The following is a 15,788-nucleotide window of genomic DNA, read 5'->3' as shown; positions in this document are numbered from 1 at the left end:
ACACTTTACATCCGGTAAAATTGAAACTCATCGCAAACCAGTTTTATCCAATGCTTCCTTCCGCCCGAGATAACGATATCGTTCGTCTATTAAAAAATATAAACGTGTAATTTTCATTCGGATTAAGCAGAAATACTCGTCGTTCGTACGATAAACTGTACTTTGGTTTCTTTTTCTTTTGGCGTGGTACTTCCGCTGTTTATTACGACCGAATGAATCGAATAATTTCGAATAAATCGAACATTTTTACACGAACGAATAGACAATTTTTATCGTAATCTTTCTATACGTTATTCCTGATGCAACCGTTTCACAAGTATTATTCGGCAGAATGCAAAATTTAAGCGTGTCTTTTACACTGAACTTTGCTAAAGAAATTGTTAAGTATTCGATCGTCGCATTCGATCCTTCGATGTAAACCAAAGAAACATGTTTTTTATGTTTTACAATCTCATTATATTTTCATAAAAATAGTTATTTCCCGTACGATTCATTCGGAACGATTTTGTTGTCTTAGTACCTTTGTTGTCTTCGATATGTTGCAACGATCTTAACGCGAAACAAAAATTTTAGCGAACATTCCATTTCTCTAGAATTCTCGGCATTATTTTGCGTGAATGAATAACTGGGAATAAATTTTGTCAGGTTAATATGCATAGCGATTATTTGGATAAAACGTTACAAGGAAAATGCTTATGTAATGATTTACAGCGTGTCATGCATATTCATTGCGGCGTTGAAACGTTACCGAGAAACGGACTGGTAGGACTGATAAATTAGATCATCGAAGTGCGGTAGTAGCGGTCATAGCTATAAAAAACAGAACGTAAAGTAGTTGTACACGTGCGTTTTTATTAATGAATGCTTGAAATCACAGGCGTTACAAGCTAGAGGGGAAAAGGGGGGAAAGGTATTCATAAAAACCGCGAATATCCCGTCGGTATTTAATGATTGCTCAAGCATCGGGACGTGGCGCCCCCTAACTTTGTTACATACAAAACAAATTTTGCCTCCGGTTCCCTGTTAGAAATTGGTGAGATTGAAATTTTGTTAAATCTCACACGCTCATCTGCCCTCGTCACTCGACGCGTATCTCTCCGATTAACGCGTTCCAATTTACCTGGCGTATAATTTCATTTCATTGTACGCCACTGCAGCGATGCTTATCTCGAAATTTTGGAAGCTCATATAGAAGAAGCGTAACTCTCTTCGTTTCGTATCGCTCTTTATTCAAGCTTATCTGACAAGGCGGTGCAAAGATTTTAGTCGATAGCTGATTTCTCGAAAGACGGAGATATGACCACGTAGAGAAACGGAATATCGACTGAACTGGTAGGTTCTGAAATGTTTTCGATAGGTAATCGAGTCACGTGGCAATGACACTACTAGTAATTACAAATGCCTAACCCGTAGGTTCCCGTGCAGAGGGAATACAGAAATCTTGGGAGCGTGTTAGGCGCATCCTCTTTTTCTATTCATCGCGACATCGATGTAGCGCTTGTCGATTCCAAAGAGAAACTTTCTTTCGTTGATTAATGCTGGTACGTACATATACGTACGTATTTATTAGGAATTTGGAGGTGACGGGAAGTCTGCATTTTGCCTTTTATCGAAACGTATATTTATTTACAATATTATATTGGCATATATTTCTATGTACACGTATCAGAATCGTTTTCGAATCGATCGCTGGAGTTGATATGGCGAGGAGCTTAACTCCGGTAACCTAGCTTTATGATGTCGAATAATACTCATACAGCTAGATAACCAAAGAAAATGTCCGCGCCAAGCTCTTCTCGTTGTCCTCGCGCGTCGAAACGCTACCGGCGGCAATCGGTCGCCTCGACCGATCGAATCGTTTCGTTACGAATATGGATAGGTAAGACGTACATGCGCGTATGCGTATAGTCGAATCAGCAGCCGAGGGAATCGTGAAGATCTTCGATTCGTGAACACGGTATCTGGATCGGTCTGGATCGGCCCCTTCTTCCTCTTTCCCGTGCAGAGATAATGGTATGCACACGTTGCGCCGACGCTGTGTCCCCCATTCTGTAACAGAAAGACGGAGAAATCGTAAACCGCTTTGCAACAATCGTCCCTTTGTCGCGCAACCACGAATTGATTGATATATGCACGGGTTTGAAAAGTGAAACACACAACCGTTGACATTTCGGAGTGAAAGTTAGCCGGTGAGACAGGCCTTCGGGTACGGCGATAGCCAGGGGCTACGAGCGCGTACCTGGAAATTCTTCTGGCGTTTCCAGGCCAAAGTCATTCCTCCTAAAAGCACGATATGGAAAGCATCAGAACGCGGGTGAAAGCGACGCGTTTAAATCCGGTTAACGTCTGCCGGGGATCGCGCGGCCGTTTTAACCGGGAAAGTAAACGCGGCCGAAGAAACGAACCCGATACGATTCCGTTCTATCGTAGAACGCGTAAGGCGTTACGTGGTTGCGTCATAATTACTCGCGATCGAAAGCCGCGCGCGTCTGCGGTATCATCGAGTTTCCTGGTTGCTCGCCTCAGCGTTCCTTCCTCACCGACCGATCCGCAACTTTACGAAGAAAAATCGCGAAGCGCGAACCACCTACGTGCGCGTAACACGCGTCTACGGAGATAAACAGTATTCTGAGAATATCCCACGTGTAGACCGCGTGAAATGTAACCATGAACACCTCGATTACAATGCGCGACGCGATCCAAGTATTCTATTATAGTGTTTCAGAATTTCCAACTAGTCGATAGGTTTTCGTAACAGGAGAATCATCGAGTCTCAACCGGTCGAATTGCTACCGATCTTTGGCATTGTTCGATACGTTACGTTCAATTTCTGGTCTTGTAGCTGAAAAGGCTGCGATATCGAAGGCTGTAACTTTTCATTTGGCCGTCTCGCCGATAGACCGGTACGATGTTTCGTAAGAACTTCCATTTGGAGAAAGTTATGATCTCGCGCTGCATTGCCCGCGTGGCTGGATTCTATTTTATTATCAAGTTGTCCAATATGTGTGTGTGTGTGTGCCCTCCCAGCGTCTGCGCTCGTGTCTCCCTTTATCCTCGCGCAGTTTCTCAATCTGGATATTAAATTCACGCGTGACCGTGACTGAAAACAAAATCGAATCTTTTCGAGAAACTGCATTGCCTCGCGCAATAAAACGTCGGATACACGTGATACCACGTTCCGACGGTGGTTTTTCCTTTTTTTCTCTCTTCTCCCTTCTTTTTTGTATTTAAATAACAACCTTATCGAATCTGATAGCCGATAAAATATGCCAGATTCACGGGGCGTTATCGAATTTCGCAACAGATAATTCGAAAGATCGCGACACGGTTTCTAGTCTGTTTGTTCGTCGATATGCAATAAACGAGCCAGTAATAAAATTACGTTCGAAAAATCGTAGTCGTTGACAGAGCGAAATATTCGAGATCGATTCGATGGAAACTGGAGCAGAGGGTATCGCGTTGGCGAGAAACGATCCGCGGAAATCTCGTGCGACTACGCCAGGCTTTGTACGCGTTTTATCGTACGAGTGAAAGTACAAAAGATCCCATTAAGAAAACCGTAAGAGAAGAAAAAGAAGAAGAGGAAGAATTAATGAAAAAAGAAAGGAGGAATCGTGGCGCACTCACCTGCGAAACCACCGGTTTATTTCTGGCTCTCGTATCGTATCGGGCTGGACAGGAAGGCTGGACAGAGAAAGAGAGAAAGAGAGAGAGAGAGAGAGAGAGATACAGCCTCGATTCAATGATAATCTCCGACTTTCTAAAACAGAATTTTCTTTATATTTTTTTCTCTAATTCTTTTTTTCCCATTCTCCGTTCCAGGCTCCCTGGTGCAGCGACAAAGGCGACCACCGACCGAGGTTTCTATCTCGACTTCCCGCTGGTATGCTGCAGCTTGTCACGTACCTACAGCAAATACGAGTGAGTACCTATCTTCGCCGATAAGCCGGCCTTCGATTTGTTCCATTTCTCAGTCACGGCTGTTACAGCTGAACTATTGTAATTATCGCACCTCTCGACGCGAAAACGAACGTCAGAAGACAGACGAGGGTAGTCCGAATCGCTGATCGGGCAACGATCACCGGTAAAAATGCACGATCGTGTTCGAGGAAGGAGTCTATTTTCGGCGTCGAATCCCGAGGCTGGTCGGTTTAACGGTCTAATTAACAGCTTACGATTTAATTAACAGGCCCGTGTCCAGTCAAGCCATTACAGGGTCTTTGCACGATACGCCTTATTGACCGTAGTTTTTATCGGGAACTTTTCTGCGGCGTTTCTCGAGCCGTTGTTGCGCAACCGCTATCAAGGGTCCCGTTCACGTTTAGACACGCGCCTCTTCGAAATCACCAACTTACCCTCCTTCCAGTTGGAAAATGGCCACGGCAGGGGACGTCGAACGGTAGCAGCCGGTTTCGTCGAGACGAAGTTTCGTGCCGGGCTAACGAGCCGGACGCGTTTCCTAACGAGGCCGGCTTTTCGACGCGACTCGGGATCGTTTACGCAAACACAGCTGCGCGAGTACTCGAGATAGCCGGGGCTAATGTCGCTTCACTTATAGGCATTATCACCTCGAGTATACTTATCGAACTTGATTTAATTTCCCTGCCGCGCTGGAATGGACCGCGAAAGCGCGAAATGGAATGAAGAAAAAAAAAAAAAAAAGAAAAAGAAAAACAAAAAAGCAAAACGAAAGTAAGAGAAGCGCGACGATATATCTTTTTCAATTGATTTCTCTCGTCTTCGGACGAAAGTCGTTCGAACGTCGTTAGATCGGTTTGAAAATCGAACGCGAGGACGAATTCGATAAACAATTACACACTGTAGGGCAGACACATAAGTCGTTGGATCCTGAAGGATAAGGCAGCGTCTAAATGAAACAAGAAAAAGTCACCTTTTAATTCTAAATATTTGTACGGGGCGTAACTAAACTAATGGTAGGGAACGTTACCACGAGACGTTACCTCTCGCCTAGTATTTACCCAACGAACATAACGGTTTAGCTTGCAAATTAATTTACGATCGCAAAGTGCGTAGTTGTTCGACTTTGCCTTGGGCAATATCATCGGAGAAAGAAGTAACTGAAATTTAAAGCGTAAAAGGGGAATCCGAGGAGTCTCCGTGAAGTTCTCAAGAGACGGATAGATAGATAGAAGAGGGACGCGTTCTAATCCGGTGTAATTCGCAACGGAGAATTCACGGGTAGATACGTACTATGCACGCGGAGCGGTCGAACGCACGTATGCATATCTACGTTTTATTTCTTGGTCGCTCACTCTACCGTGCTAATCTCGAATGCATTCGCTGGCACGTTGAAGATTGTTCGCGATACAGGCTTCCGCAATGCTATAACGTCACACCGTGCCGTCGATCGTCGAGGTTACGACGCAGGAAAGATGATTTTTTTGCAGTTACTCCGCGGCGAAGGAAAAAAGAGATTCAAACAGGTTCATGGAAATTAACGCGTGAGTCACGTTTACGAGAATCGATTCGCTTTCGAACAAAGGGGGAAACGATCGTCCGCGCCGCGATCGGTTATGTCGACTCGCGAAACAGAGGTACTCGTCGAACGGTTGACCGTTAAGCGGTATTAATTAACGCGCTGCGATTGGCTGTTTAAAATTCTCACGCGTCGATCCGAAGGTGAGAACAGTGTTGATTTTCGAGTCGCGGCTCTGAGATAGAGAAAGAGAGGGAGAGAGAGCGAGAGAGAGAGAGAGAGAGAGAGAGAGAGACTTCATAATAGCAACCATTTTCGTTTTTCAAATTTTCGAATCACGAGAGCAAGAGAGAAAAGCGGGAGCGGAGCCCGTAGAAAATTGGAGCGCGCGAGTGACTAGGAGGACAAAAGCGTTCGAACGAGTGCTATTTTTCCACGGTAGCCAGAGATACAACCTGTTGCTAAGAGGCTCGAGGAAATTCGCACGCGAAACGGTGCGAATCGGCACCGAGCAGACTCGGCTCAGAGAACCGCGAAGAAACGCTCGCCGCAAACGCGGAACCGTGGAAACTTTTCGAATTCGAACCGCGGGATCTTTGTAAAAAGTAAGACCACCGAAACCGCACGATAACGAACGGACGGACGGACAGCCGAGATCTGTTCAGACGAGAATATGCAAACGCGGCACGATTCGCCGCGACCTTGCTTCTCGCGTTTATCGACGATCCGCCAATTTTGTATCGCAATATTTGCTCTTGAACCGCGTACAGTTTCGCGCGTACACCTATGCCTATTCATAATTCTACGTCTACTGGCGGTACGCGTGATGCGCGTAGTCTGCGCAACTCGGTTAAGAGACGAATCGGATCGCACGGAAAGATCGGAACGTTAAGTTCAAAGTTCGAGTGGCGATCGCGAACGGCTGAGTTGGGTGGGCCGGCGAACTGGTCGGCTTCGTACGAAAAAGAGAGGAGAGAGCGTACCTGTTGCTCGGAGTCGAGGACACGGCCGAGTCGATGCGTGAATTTTAAGTCCGCTACTGGGTTGCTCCGTCTTACCAAGGGCACATAGACTCGGAGGACCGAAAGAGGAGGAAAGAGAGAAGAGTCACACCTGGCGCGGTACGAGATGAGATCACTACCGCACTCACTGATCAACTGGCCCCGCGCCCCACGTTCGGGGCCGCACGCACCTTTCGTGTTACCCCTTCCCCCTGGGGACCCTTCCGGATCCCCTCCACATCCTCTTTACCTCTACAGCCTCGCTTCGACCGCCCATTGGTCCGTTCAAATCGACGTCGTGACGTCACCGAGTCGAACCGCCGGCATACATAAATACATACGAGCGAAACAAGTCTCTCTCTCTCTCCTCCTCCTCCTCTTCCTCCTCTTCTCTTCTCTTCTCTTCTCTTCTCTTCTCTTCTCACCGTTTTACTTCTCCTCTTCTCTCCCCACCGTGGTGGCTCTTCGCTCTTCGGTCTTCTTTCCACGAGTCGACTACCTGTCCTACCTACGTGCGTCTTTTTTCTTTCTCTCTCCGTCTCTCACTCTCTAGGCCTTTCCTTCTTTGGTCGGTCTTCTTGTTCAGCCGGCTCTTTCGGAGCATTACCGCGGCATCCCTGTCTTTCTACCTGGTTGATTCGTTCTTTATCGCGTTGCCTCGTCTGCGTTTCCTCGCGCGCCGGCATCTCGTCCTCCTCGTTCGCGTATATACGCTCTTCTCTTCGGGTTGCTGCTCCAAGTTCCCGATCCTTCCACACGCCGCGTCTCGTACATTTCCCCTCGCGTTTCACCGTCCCCTTCTACCGCTAACCGTTGACTCGTGCGCTTTTTCTTTTTTTCTTCCGTGCTCTTTTGTCCCTTCGATGATTCTGGTCGTCGCTGTCGTCGTCGTCGTCTGTTCCTCTCTGGATCTAGCTTGTCTAGCGTTCGATGCTCGACGGGTAGACTCGAATTTCTTCTCTCGGTTGATCGCTCGATCCACGTAGCAGAAGTGTAGGTAGTTGGCGTGGTCGGAGGCGGCGCGGTTCTGTCCCTTTCGTTGTGTACCCGCACCGGTCGCCGGTCGACAGGATTGTCCGCAAGAGGTTCGCCACCGTCACCGCCACCGCCACCGCCACCGCCACAACGGAGCGAGAGCAGCTCGCCAGGTATATGGGGAGACAGAAAAAGGAAAAAAGGACGCATTCCAACGACTATAGTCGGTCCATAACGATTCCCATACGTTGAGAGTGCGCAACGAACAACCAATGACCCCTCTACCGATCTCTCGCGCCTCCTCCTTTTTCCTCCTTCCCACCCTTTCACGTCCTCCTATTCTCTCTCCTTACGTTTTGCACGATTCCACGTGTCTCGTCTCGTCTCATCTCTCTCCTTTCTTCTTTTCTTCCCTCGGCTCTCTCTTGTCGTGCCGCGCAGCGCTGCGCCGCGCCGGTCGTTTCGCTCGCCGTACCTGTATACGTACGTTTACCTGTACGTACGTGTGCGCCGCGTACATCGCGATCGAGGTGAAGGCTCGGCCTCGTATGTAGTTACATATATATATATATTGTATATGTATATATATATATATATAAGTATATACATATGTATATGTATATACATATCTACTACCTCTACGTAGCCGGTCTGTCCTCTCGTTTTTCGAAGAAAATTCTCAACGTCACCGCGACGATCGCCACGACGAGTCGAATATTTCTCTCGAATACCCGAACCCGCCCCTTCTCGAATATCTTCGCCAACCGACACAGCCGAACAACCGAGAGCCTTCGCCTCGCTGCCTTGACATCGCCATGGTGTGTATCCCACCCGCCACGGGCTCTCGTAGGCGTAAATTAAATCCGCGCCACGAAACAAACTCTGTTCATCGACCCTACTCGAATCTATTAGCGACGAAACAGGAGAATTCGTGCCGTGGATCCGGTATACATATTTCTATATATGCGCGCAACGTACAATATGCCTACACCTCGCGTGGGAATCCCTGCCGGCTGGCTCTCGACGATCGCGCTTTAGCCCGGGTTCATCGACGAATTTCGTAACGGCGAGGCGTTATGCTTTTACCTCGCGCTGCTCCCCTGTCGAACTCGTTCCTCGTTCCGCGGCTTGGTAACCGCACGCGGACCCGATACACACGCCTATCTGCATACTTTGACCCGGATGCGTTCTTCTCGCCGCGGAAAAATTGCGACACGCCATCCGCATGCCTCACTTACTAATTGACGGCGCGTCACGGCGAATGCGAAAACCGATTTTCAGCTTCGTGGTTAAATTACACGTTAACTACGGTGGCGTGCGGAAACGTTGGCCAACTATAAGTAGCTCGCCGGCGATCGGTTTCTTTTCGCACGACCGTACGGTTCACCCGAGGGCAAAAGCGCGCCGAAAGTAACCCTAAAGATAATCACTCCGGTAGCGCGCGGGTACTCGTCTCGAAACGAACCATTTCAAAACTGTTCTCCTCTTTACCGAGTACTTTTATGCACCCTAAAAGATACGCCTCCTTGAACGACGCGGTAGAATCGGTTCCGCTGTCTGAAAGTACGTCCTGAGAAGTTCCGCGACTACACGTGTCATCCATTTTCAGTTTGTGGGAAAGGCAGCGCCGTGACGGAAGGTATGTGCACGACTGGGTGATATACAAGCGTAATCTCGTGAATATTGCCGATTCTCGTCGATACTGGGGCTGTAAATGCCCGAAAAGCATCTCTCTTGAAACCAGACTTGGAATCCAGAGAGAGAGAGAGAGAAAGAAAGAAGGAGGGAACGAGTCGGCGATTCAAATGCAATTAAAAGGGGAACGGATGTTTTACAAAGAAGTTCGTTCCCTGTTTCGTTAAAACGGCAGGAAACAAAGAACCGGCGAACTTTCGGACCCTAACTTATTCTCGGAATGTTATTGCAACGTTAAGCTGTACGTGATGCTTACGTGAATGAAATTTTGCATGCGTATCGACTTGCCCTGAATGCCAGGACCTCGAAGGTCGGAGTCGACATCGGTTTTGCGACTCGCGCGACCAACCGACAACTCCTTTTCTTTCTACGCGCGCGATTCGTCGATTGGAAAATCCATTTCCTCGCAGCATAAGCAGTTGCTTCGAATTTTAATCGTACCGAAATTCTAACCACCGACGCGACGGTCAAGGACGATTTTTGTTGTTCCTTTCGAAGGAGGATCCTCGTTCGAAAGGATCGGTACTGTTATATCCCGGTTCTGGTAACTCACCTGCGTCTCTTCAGGTAGGCACAAAGCTAATTCAGCCCTGCGTACAAGCGTTGGCGTCACGAGCTGACGCCCTTCGACTTCCGCCGGATGTGCGTCGTCCTTGCTTCGGCGTTTCTCCCGTTTTCCTTACGCACACGTACGCACACCTGCCTTTTTATTGTTACAACCAACCGTTTCTGCACACCGATCGACCGACGTTCTATCTCCTCGAGATAAACGCAAGGCGAGCCGTCGTTCGTTGAACGGTTTTAATGGTGGATCGCGATATTTATTCAACGACAAACGCTACGCCCGCGCGAGAACGCGCTCCGAAAATCATAAAATCGAGACGTTCATTCGTATTCGTTACGATCGCACGGAAATCGCACCGTCGTCGAGCAAATCGCGATGATCTAATGAAAAGCAAGCAATTGGACGGACGCGTACCCTCGTGAAATTCCGGGCCGTACAAGAAGAGAGGAAAGAAAGAACTTTCGGTTGGAATTAATCGTCGATTTAACGATCGAAGACGCGGAGGGGAACGCGGAGAAAAAAATTAACCGTGGTTGGTAAAAACATTTTTCCCTGATTGGATCGGAGGAGATTCGTTCGACAGAAGCCGCTGTAAAGGTTGGACCGTTGGCACGAAGGACGGCCGTTACCGGGAGAAGACTATAGAAATCGGTTCGCACCTGCCTGGACCGGTAAAAAGAAAAACCCACCGAGAACCCCCGTGAGCCCCGAGGTCCGAAGTAAGTTTATGGATGTCTCGCCCCTCGTTCGTGACGGCCCGGCACAGGTTCCCAGTTTAGAGAGATTTCTTCTATCTTTAGCTGTGCGGTTGCTCCTGCAGTTTTCACGTCTCCTTTCTCTCGTCTAACAAATCACGTATCGTTTCTGTTAAGAAATTAATAGCGCTCGAAACGATCGAAAGTCGTGATCCGCGGGATAGATTTGTACCTTTTGCCGCGGGACACAATGCTTGGAGTTTCCCCAACGGATGTACCTACCATTAGACCGAGCCCGTCCTCTCCTATTTTTCTACAATCGTTCAGTTCCATTGATTACACGTCTCAGGTTCAAGTTTCAGAAGAGATCCCTCCGTTTCTCCAATTATTCCCAACGTGTGTACCTTGCGAACTGCACGTATCCTGCACGATTTCGTGGCGAAAGATGGTAGAAAACATCGCGAGGCAGTTCCACGGGGGTAAAACAGGTCGACGGTCCCACGGGAATGTGTATCTAGGCGTACGTTTTCGAAACGACGGTCGCGCGCTTCACATTTCCATGCGATTAGAAATCTGAAAGGCTAATCCGTCCGGTTAACAGCTTTATTCTGTCCAAAGTTAACGATCGCCCAGGCGTCGCGCTCGATCGAATTCTACGATACGAACGGGACGATGTCTTGAGAGGGAAGAAGGGTGCAAAGGGCGCGCGCGCGCAGGTAAAAAATTCCGTGTCAAGTTTCGAGCCTGGCTGTCGAATATTTTCGAGCAGCTTTTCACGAAGATCCGCAGAATTCGGATGCGGAGAGATATTCGCTCGGTCGTCGGTTCGACGCGACCGCGGAAGGAATCGACGTTGCGGTTGCGGGTCTCGAGGTGTTGAAATCTCCGGGCGACTAGATAAGTAAGGAGCTTCTTGCGCCGTATGGCGGTCAGTGTTCGCGTACGAACGCGTTACTCCCGGACGTTTCGAGCGTTCAAATTACTGGCAAACAGGGGAAAGTTGTAAGAGGTACCTATACAGATTTTAAGCGTGTTCGTCGTTCGGTGGAGTGAATTGGAAAAGAAAGAAAAAAAGTGAACGGTAGACGCGCGGAGAATGAACAGAGGGGAGAGGAAGAGGAGAAGGAGAAGAAGGAGGACGAGTTTTCTTGGTTAAATCTGGCGGCAAAACGTGCCGGGAACGGAAGCTCGGTTAGGTTCGAAGAAAAATCGAGATCGTTCGGTTAGCGTAGAATTCTCGAAAGAGATTCGAGAGCGAGCGAGGCTTCTGCCGGTAGAATGACTCGAGGCAGAACACCGATGATGTCATCGGTCGGCGGGTACTCGCGCCTACGCTTTTCTCTCTACCAGTTTCACCGGCAGGGGTATATACCGCGTGTGCTCGTTCCCGAAGCCACTCTACCGATTCTCCTCTTTCGTTTCTCTTCTCTTTACCTCCCCCCGCCCATCTACCTGCCCCCCAGCCCCTCTTCTCTCTTACCCTTCTTTTCTTTTCTCCGCTCTCTTCCCTTCGCTTTTCTGCGTTTCGTTTCTCTTCTTCCCACCGCTACGAGATCCCTCTACGCTTCGTATCGTACGAGGACGAGGCGAACGATATAACGTGCCGAGGACATGCTCGATTCTACCTTCATGCCAGTCTACATTGCCGGTATATACCGGTTATGCAGATGGAGCCTGGTCTGGACCTCCTCGGCAAACCCTCCAACAGAGACTCTCGTCTTCGTCCTCGTCGTAGTCGTCGTTGTCTTCTTCTTCTTCTTCTTCCTCCTCCTCCTCCTCCTCGTTCTCTTGCACTCTTTCTTCGTCTTTTTCTTCTTCTTCATCATCGTCATCATCATTATCGTCGTCATTATTATCGTGGCCTTTCTTCGTCTTCGTCTGGCTGTTCCCCTCCTCGTCCATCGGCTCTTCGTTTCCTTCCTCCCGTCGTTCTTTTTCTTCTTGCTCGCGTTGCTCACGTGTACACCGTACCGACGTTGTCATAGTTTCCGTTTCTTTATCCCACGGCAACCACCGAGCGTTGTCTTTGGCTCGACGCGCGCGATCATCCGGATATACCTACGCTCGTCCGTCTCTCTTTCTCGATTTTTCTGCCCGCCGTCTGAACCTCTTTCGCGGCCGTTAGAACGGTTAAGGTACCACGCGATGAACGAAGATTGCACGGCTTTCACGGAGCTATTTACAGACGGATTTTTTCCTCGAAACTGGTATTTCGCTTGATAACCGGCGAAGCTGCCACGTAGCTCGAAGCAAAGAATACCGACCAACCAATCGGTCGGTCGATGCCGCGTATCTACCATTGACATAATTTAAGCGATCGATACCTATTCTCTTCTTAATTTCTATTACCTTCGATCGCGTGTCTCCGCGGAACGAACCGTTTAGTCGTCTCTGCGCTTAGCTGCCGCGGGCTCCTTTTCGGTGCCGCGCACAATAGCTTCGTTGATCGCCGACACCGCCGATTTTGCACAGTTGAAAACGCAATGCCGATTACACTGCCGCCATTTACGATCGCCGAGCCGTTTGCGGTGGCTCGTTATATCGACGCGACTGTCCCATTCTTCTCACGGACCCATTACTTTTCGGATATTTCTCGTACCAGGATTCGTGTAATTGGACGGAGCGGTTAAAAAGTCTGCTGGCTCGTTGCGCCATTCGCTTCTGGCCACGTACATCCGCGTACAACCAGTCGTTTGAGTTTAGCTGGTCGTTGGCTGGTTAGATCGACGACCTTCCGAAATTCTAAAAGAAGCGTGGACGCCTCTCTGCGAGATGCAGCCAGCATCGCCGTGGTGAACTCTTCGCGAACGATGGCGGATGTGCAACCGCCGCCATAATGTCACGGCGAGTGCAATTATTCGCCGTCATAGTTCCCCATAGCTGCATTTAAGTAGCTGCGGCGGATAATTCATTGCCTTCGATTCGATCGGTATAAAAGTCAGGCTGGATTATCACGAGAACGAACGACAACGTCAACCAGTTCTCCGTTTCGTAACCTCTCGAAGCTAAGGCCCGAGCACTTACATCGGTAACAATATCTATGGGAACTTTCAAGCGATCTAACCGTAAGTGTAATGCTCCAGTCCTTTCTTTCTCTCTCTCTCTCTCTCACTCTCTCTCTTCCTCCCTCTCTTTCGTCCTGCGCGTTTGCTCTCGTGGATATTACGAGAATCGGAAAAGTAACAAATTTTTACTCGAACAGAATACGACAGAGCCCGACGAAAAAATGAGAATAATGAAACGTTCGAAACGCGCTGGAGGCTGGCGTGTTTGCCGTTCGTTTGTTGATACCGAGAACGTGAGTTATTGTGCAAATAATTGGCACGGCTGTCTACGGTTGTCACGGTTGCTTACGAGGTGAAGCGTGCTGTTCGCGACGATTACGGCTTTTCGAACAGGGAAAAAGAAAGGGGATACACCCCTTCGCCGAAATACGAAAGAAACCTGGAATGGCGTGCGGCGTGTCTCCGATTCGTGAGCACCGAAACAACCACACGTCACGCCGTTCTTTCGGGCTATTAGAAGGCCAAAGTTTTATTTTACTTCTCTTCTTCTTCTTCTTTTTTTTTCTGTTCATCGTTCCACAGTTTCTATGATCGGCGACGTTTACGCTACTCCCGTTCTCTCGTTCGTGTATTCCTTTTTTCTTTGTCCGCCGTCGCGTATTTCGGGCTGGCGGAGAGAGGAGAGTAACACGTATATTTGGCAAAAACGTGGAAATCGCATAATATTCCACGGACGATGCGAAGGCTTTCGAATGCACGAAACGTTCGTGGAATAAATTTAGGTGGTACTTGAGCGGAAAGCTGATCTACCGGCCACGACCAGTTGCGAAACTTCTTTGAGTACCGTCGCGGAGTTTTATTCAGAGTGGCCTGTATACCGGTTCGCCGGTTCGAGCTTCGAACAGAATGCAACATTTAATCATCAATGGACGACGGCGATGATCGGGAGGAAACGCGATTCGAAGAACGCCAGCACGCTGTCGACACACGGGAGACGGATCTATGAATATTGCTGGCTCGTGAAACACAGAGTCGCGATCGGTCGCGCGCGGTAATACAATTCCTGGTAAAGGATCGCGGAGAACGGTGAATCGAAGGAAAGGTTTCCAAACGCATCGCGGTTGGTTACGCATCTCTCCCTCGAGGAGCTCGCCGCATTGTCCACTCGTCTCCGCGCGTCCAGCTATTAACCTCGTAGCTCCCGAGCACTTTTTTTATCAGCCGGTTGCCCGTATACGGCAGATAATCGTGACGGCGAAGTTGCAATTGACTGGGACGCGATTGCGATAGATCAAGATAGACTCGCAATAACGTACACGGGGCTCCTGTCTGCCTAATCACACGTTCGAGCACATAAATTGCATTCGTTTCGCGTAGATACCGACTCGGGGGACTTGAGCAATAAAACGATATCGATTAGGTTCCTCCAGGGGTCCGTCCAGGGAGTGGACATCGAAAATCAGGGTGCAACAGGTACTTTCTGGCGAAGGATGGGGTTGGAGGGGGGGGACGTGAAAAAACGGCGCTCGCCTCGATTACAAATCTCACGGCGAAGATGTCCGAAGATAGCGAAAGAATATTCGAGCACCCCAATGGGGCCCATTAGGATCCAAAGGTAGTTGGGCCAGTCCTCTCTATCCGACCGAGTCTTTCTCTCTCTCTCTCCCGTTCTCGATGAATCCATGGTAGAGGAGGCGGGGGATGGTTGGCCGGTCAAGCCACATTCCGTTGGCCAACCGGCTCCATGGAACCCTTCCTCCCCCTCTTTGGTAGACGGTTCGCTATATACAAGCTCTCGCCTCCTTATGAACCACTACGATATGTGCTCAGAAGACCGCCAATATTATTTCGACTAGACAACGGCGGTCGACTCGACGCAACCTTGTCAGAGAGCAACGCGTAGGTATCTGCTTTCACGAAGTGAAACGTTAACCGAACAGAGAAGAATCTCAAAGGTCGAGTTTTAAACGCGATTCCTGCATATACTCTCGCTCGCCACTTGCCGAGGCTTGTAATTTTCCAGACTTTTCTTCTCTTCTTTTTTCTTTACTTTCTTTCCCTTTTCCCTTCGATCGCCGCAGCATTACCCTTGCCGCGGAGGTATTTTCAGTGCGATACCATCGAAACGGTACACGTTTGCTCGAGGCTTCTCGGAGAAATTGTACATCGGCTACGCGCATAACGAGGGGGGAACACGGACGGATCCTGCGTCCAGTTTTTGCTTGTCCGACCTACCGACGCGTGTTCCGAACGGTTTTTTAATTGTTATTTCAGGATCGATCGCGGCGGATAAACAGGTCGAGTGAATCGTATACCGGAACCCACGGAGGTGTGTTTGAGATATTTCGAGCAAACGATGTCGCCGTGCGATCGTGGGGTCGAGGTCCCGAGAAGGTTCGAGAGATCTCCCGCGAG

Source organism: Xylocopa sonorina, chromosome 5, assembly GCF_050948175.1.
Source record: "Xylocopa sonorina isolate GNS202 chromosome 5, iyXylSono1_principal, whole genome shotgun sequence".
Taxonomy (NCBI): Eukaryota; Metazoa; Arthropoda; class Insecta; order Hymenoptera; family Apidae; genus Xylocopa; species Xylocopa sonorina.
This window is presented reverse-complemented; position numbering follows the sequence as displayed.